Here is a 6,000-nt window from a genome sequence, read left to right as displayed (position 1 = left end):
CTAACCTATCTAAATTGGATTCTAACAACACATTATAATGCACAAACGACTTGCAATAGATTATTGGCCAGCAAACTCTATCAGCACTCTTTTATCCTTTACCATATGTTAAATGACTAAAAAACTCAACATCTACACACTTGCTTGGCAAGTTTATATGACCAACATCCTCTCCTAGCTCATCTTGCGGATTTTGAACGACTTTGGCTGTCTTAAAACTTCAGAACCTCGTTTCAATGCAAGTGTGATTTATGCAGCACATTGAAAATCATAATTTTCCTCTCATGTCTTCCAAGCAATGTGCAAATTTCTATTGCTATTTTCCATTGCCATGGCTATTGTACCTTGTTTTCATATCATGCGACTCTGAATCCATATATGTTAGAGAAAGAGCGAATAAACAGTGAACATGAACAAATAAAAAGTGAACATTTGATAATTTGATTCAGTAGCTGGAGGAGAAGAAGAATCATCACAGGGACCTTCTTTACAGCCAGTACCACAGTAGAGTTCTCCGGTCCCGCAGTATCCATATTGACTACAACACAGTACATTACAAAGCCCACAATTCTGACCCAATCCCACATCAGCAAAGACTAACAAAATGAGTAGCACACAGGCTGAAGAGGACCAGAAGATCTTGCTTTTGCTACTTTGTGTAGCCATGGTCTGCTTTCTGTGTTGAATCTCCTCAATCTGCGGCCCTTAATTATAATGGGTATCGTCTACTTGCGTATAAAACAGGGTAAGGCACACTTTTGCGTCACGGTCACGGAGCCCCGTAATTTCCTGAAGACAGCGATTATTTGGAGCAGAGTTTTCCATGAATGTTACTCCTCGATCATGTCCCACTAACGGACGGTGGAAATTCAGCTCCTCGTTTCCACAGTCGTACAATTATTTGCATCACAATCTTTCCAAAAATTACTTCCACGAAATTGCCACAAAAGTAACACGGCCTTAGTCAAGTCAATGATTTAATATTAAGGTGCATGAATTTAATGATAGTTTATATGTTTTTTATTTATATAATGTATATAAACTTTCTTGAGAGATTTTCTTTTAGAATTTTATTATTTTCATATTTATTTTGAGTTGGTCTAGTGATGAAAGAGAAGTCAAATATTCAAATTTCATAAGAGGGTAGGATATGCACACCTCATTTATAGCACAATTTTGGTGTCTCCCATAAGAAATATGGGATAGTCACATATTACTATCCTCTTATATAGACCCAAAATAAATGGTTGGTAAGAGGACTCTAAAATGACATATCATATGTCAAGTAATCAATTTTCTATATAAATACTAGAATTTTACAAGGTATTGTTTGCAAAATAATAATAGGAATATATACTTTTAACATCATTAGATTTCCACAATCCATTTGTAAATAAGAAGTTTTCTAGATTCAATTGTGTGTGTTTTTTTACCATCAACGTTTCAGATCATACTACATGATCCATCATCAGAATGTGAAAGAGTAGGATAGTAGAGATATGCAGACAAAGCTTAACTCAAGAGATATAAGAAGAGAAGTGGAGAGCACGCAAATTCATGAAGAGCAAAAAAATAGAGAAATGTCTCACCTAATGAAATAACAGACTTGAGAGATGGAGGGCACAAAAGAGGGTAAAATAAAAATAAAGAGGACTTTAACTTACAATGAATTAAGCACCTTATTAAAGGATTTACAACAACCTGTTAAGACTACTAGGTATGTGCAAGATCATGGTGTGTCAAAAAGTGGCGATCTAAAAAAATTTTAGTTCTGAAATATCTCAAACCATTTCAAAATCTATTTCAACTTTTTCCCCACTCACCCTAATACTAAATGAAAACAAATAATATCTTTATAAGGTCTACTATATCTTTTGATACCAAACATATATGGTCAACTTATAAAAACATTTTTAAAATGTGTTTTTGGCCTATTTTTATGTGATTTTTACTTTAAACATGTAGCTGACGACTTTTTTTTCACCAAAATTTGATGAAGTGAAAAGGGTTTCATAAGAATGTTCGGTTTTCCAAAATATGAGTTTAGTAAGTAATTATTACTTATTTTCTAATGGATTTATGTATAGTGTCATGTCCCCTTTTTAGCGACATAATTGTAACAGGGGATTTGCCTATCATTGACTCTCGTAGGCAAATAATTTTGGGAAGAGGGTCAATTTTGTCTTCCGATTAAGTAAGTGGGGGCCTACTTGTCCTAATATTAAATAAAGGTTGAACTCCAACTTTATAAAGTTATTTATTTAATTTTATAAAGTTTTACATCATAAAAGATGATTCCGGAAAACTTCCAGAAACTTCTCATCGAAGGGAATAAATAAAGGACACTGGGCTCCCATTTGGAACAAGCGATTTTGAGGATTCGATTTCTATTTCAATCGGAGAAATTTGTGGTCATTGGTCTGCAAATTTCCATCAGGTCTTTGGGAACGAAAACTCCCCTGGATCTGCATAACTGAGGAGGTGAAATATTCCCCTGAAGGGTTGCACATTGGAGATGGTCTTCAGCAATTTCATGTTGAAATTATTTGTTTTTTCGGAATACTGGAGGAGTGACGTTTTGGAGTCTTGAAGATTGGCGAATTCGAGCATTTGAGAACAACAATCGACTTGCAACTTTAAAAAATATATCATCTCAGAAGGGCCGACAAAGGGAGCTAGGGTTATATTCATCGACAGTTATTTTTTTGATTTTATCCACTGTTTAGCAGCGGCACATTATCATATAAGGAAACCCGGGTCTGCGGATTCTCAAACCCTCAATCGCGATAGATATGAACCTCATCCATTAGCAGCTTTGCGGGTTGATAAACAGCAGATCAGGCTCGAACCAATCACCATTTTCGATACAGTGGATATCATATTAAACTTCCGTGGCAGGTGGTACAGTGTCGGCACAGGTTTTCGGCTGAGACGCAGAGGAAGGAAACAAACAACCGTCGGGACATTAAAACCACAAGAGAAGATATCGCGGGTAAAGATGGGATGCGATCGATTGTGAGAAGCTGTCGAACCCGTCAGGTGGCCATGAGAAACGATGAATCACTGAAGGATGGGCGCGATAAATTCTTCAACCGGTGGATTCGAACTATCAATAGACATGCGCAAATAGTCGGGCTCCACCCATAAACCCGCAGGGAGAAATCAAACGGATTCCAACCACGCATCAGACGGTTTTTTCGACCCCGCTAAGTCTGCAGTGCGTTAGAAGGGATGAAGGCACCCATTACTCCTACAGTCTGCGAGGATAGACGTTTTTCAAGCAACCAGCAACAGGTTTCATTTCCAATAATGTGCCCAGTAATTTAATAAAATCGAATAGCTAATACTATAGCTCTTTGCAACTGAATCTCTTCCTGATTTGGTCAATATTGTTATTCATTAGTTAGTTTATGGCAAGTTGACAAGAGACTTATACTCCCGTATTGTATTCAAGAACTCTTATAGTGAGGGTCATCAGTACTGCTTGACGAAATGTTGAGTTGTGGGCAGCAATAACCCTGTCGGGATTATTTCAGTGGTATTAGAGCACTAGTCCTGCCATCCTGATTGGGTAAGAGTACTTTTATGTAACCATATTCCCAGTGTTATTTTCGCAAGAGAACCATATTTAAGGACGGAGATATGGGTGAAAGACAAACACAGAGTCCGCCAATATTTCCCAGAGTCGATGATGATGAAACCAGAGAATTTTACAGAATCACGACTACCAGACAACAAGAAATAACTCAGACACTACAGGCTTTGACTACCATAATGGAAAGAGTTATTCAGCCCAGGATTCAGGATCAAGGAAGAGGCACATCTGATCACGATGATAGGAGTGTGGCAGGATCACAAGGGGCTCCTAGGCGCAGATCATGGACAGCAAATAGGCCTACTCGTCCCACCTTCCTAAGGGAAGGGGCTCAGGAGATGGGAGAAGATGATGTACCAAAAGATTTCCAGGATGATCTTAGGGCTGCTACGGCAGAATGGCAGGCATTACCCCCGCATGTGCGTGAATTATTGAACTTCGATCGATATTTAAACCAAAGAAGGGAACATATGAGGAATAGCCGCCAGAATAGGAGACCTAGAGGAGGTTATGATAGTGAGTTACAGCGAGCTGTCAGTAAATTTACTTTACCCTTTTTCGATGGTAGTGGTCAGATGACAACACAAGCTTGGATTCATAAGTTGGACACCTTTCTAGCGTTAAGGCCTATGTCTGAAATAGATGCCATCAGATATGCTACCTTGCATTTGGAAGGCGCAGCTCATGACTGGTGGTCACATGGAATGGTTACCTTGCAACACAATCAGGTAATGACGTATCAGGACTTTGTGGATAGATTAGTTGAACGTTTTGATAAGAAGGATCCAAAAATTTATTTTCGCGACCTTGCACAGTTAAGACAGACTGGCAATTTGGAGGTTTATATTAGTGAATTTCAGAGGTTGTCAGTCATGGTACCAGATGTATCGGAAAGGAGGTTAGTTATATTATTTACAGAAGGATTGTCTGAACCCCTCAAGGGATGGATTAAGGCATTTGACCCATCAACACTGCAGGAAGCCATGAGGAAAGCGCGAAGTATGGAGCTTACAGCCCCTTCTAGCAGGTTCACTCCTAGGAGTACTACCTCTTTCAGAGACAATAGGAAGTTTGATAAAAATAAAGGGAAGAGCATTGAAACCAAAGGGAAATCTACCATACCCCTAGATACAGAGGCATTAAATGACTTGCGAAGGAAGAAATTATGCTTCTATTGCAAAGGTCCATATGACAGGGATCATGATTGTCCCTTGCGACCAAAAGGGAAAGCCAATAGGGTTATGTGGGCATATTACGAAGAATCGAATTTCGATAGTACGGCAAAAGAGGATGAACACACTGGCTCAGAATCTGAGGAAGAGACAGGACAGTCAGAACAAAAAGAAGAACCTGAATTACATCTACAGCAAGGGCGTTTGTCCAGCATTCAGCAGGAAGGATCTTTCAGATTACGTGGTGTTCTAGCAGGACAGAAGGTGATTACATTGGTTGATACCGGAGCTACACATAACTTCATTGATGCACGATTGGTTGAGCGTCGTGGTATTAAGACAGAAGAATTTGAAGGTCTTCGAGTACAGGTTGTTGATGGGTACACTCTTAAGTGTAATAGGATAGTCAGAGACATGCCTTTACGCCTGAATAATTATGAGTTCAAAGTGGATTACCACGTGGTCAACATGGGTGACTTGGATATCGTTTTGGGTATGACATGGTTACATTTATTGGGTGAGGTTACCTTTCGACTTAGGGACATGGAGATTAAGTTCGAAGTAGATGGGAGGCAACATGTATTGAGAGCTATTCGGAATAGTGATATCCGAACGATTTCTCTTAGACGATTGGAAAGATTGGTGAGACATGAGGATCTCGAATGGGCAGCCATGTGTACTCTCATGCCTACACAGGAGGAACAACAAAAGACAGAGTATCATCCTGACATACAAACATTGAGGGAAAAATATAGTAAGGTATTTAGTGATATTCCACCTGGTCCACCACCTGATAGAGGGATCGAGCACATCATCGAATTAGAAGCAAGTGCTAAACCAATCATGATCACTCCATACAGGCATCCAAAAAGGCTCAAAGACGAAATAGAAAAAACCATCAAGGAGCTTCTGGCGATGGGACACATCAGACATAGTAAGTCTCCTTTTGCTTCTTCAGTAGTCTTGGTTAAGAAGAAAGATGGTTCGTTACGAATGTGTATAGACTACAGGATGTTGAATAAAAAAACCATTAAGAATAGATATCCTATTCCACGGATTGATGAGCTAATAGATGAACTACATGGGGCATGCTACTTTAGTAAGATTGATTTGAGATCAGGTTACCACCAGATTAGAGTCAGAGAACAAGACATTGAGAAGACTGCATTCAGGTGTCACTGTGGGCATTTTGAGTTTGTAGTAATGCCATTCGGATTGACCAATGCACCAGCT

Source organism: Cupressus sempervirens, chromosome 3 (genome assembly GCF_028749045.1).
Source record: "Cupressus sempervirens isolate cs-2001-9-10 chromosome 3, ASM2874904v1, whole genome shotgun sequence".
NCBI classification, from domain to species: Eukaryota; Viridiplantae; Streptophyta; class Pinopsida; order Cupressales; family Cupressaceae; genus Cupressus; species Cupressus sempervirens.
This window is presented reverse-complemented; position numbering follows the sequence as displayed.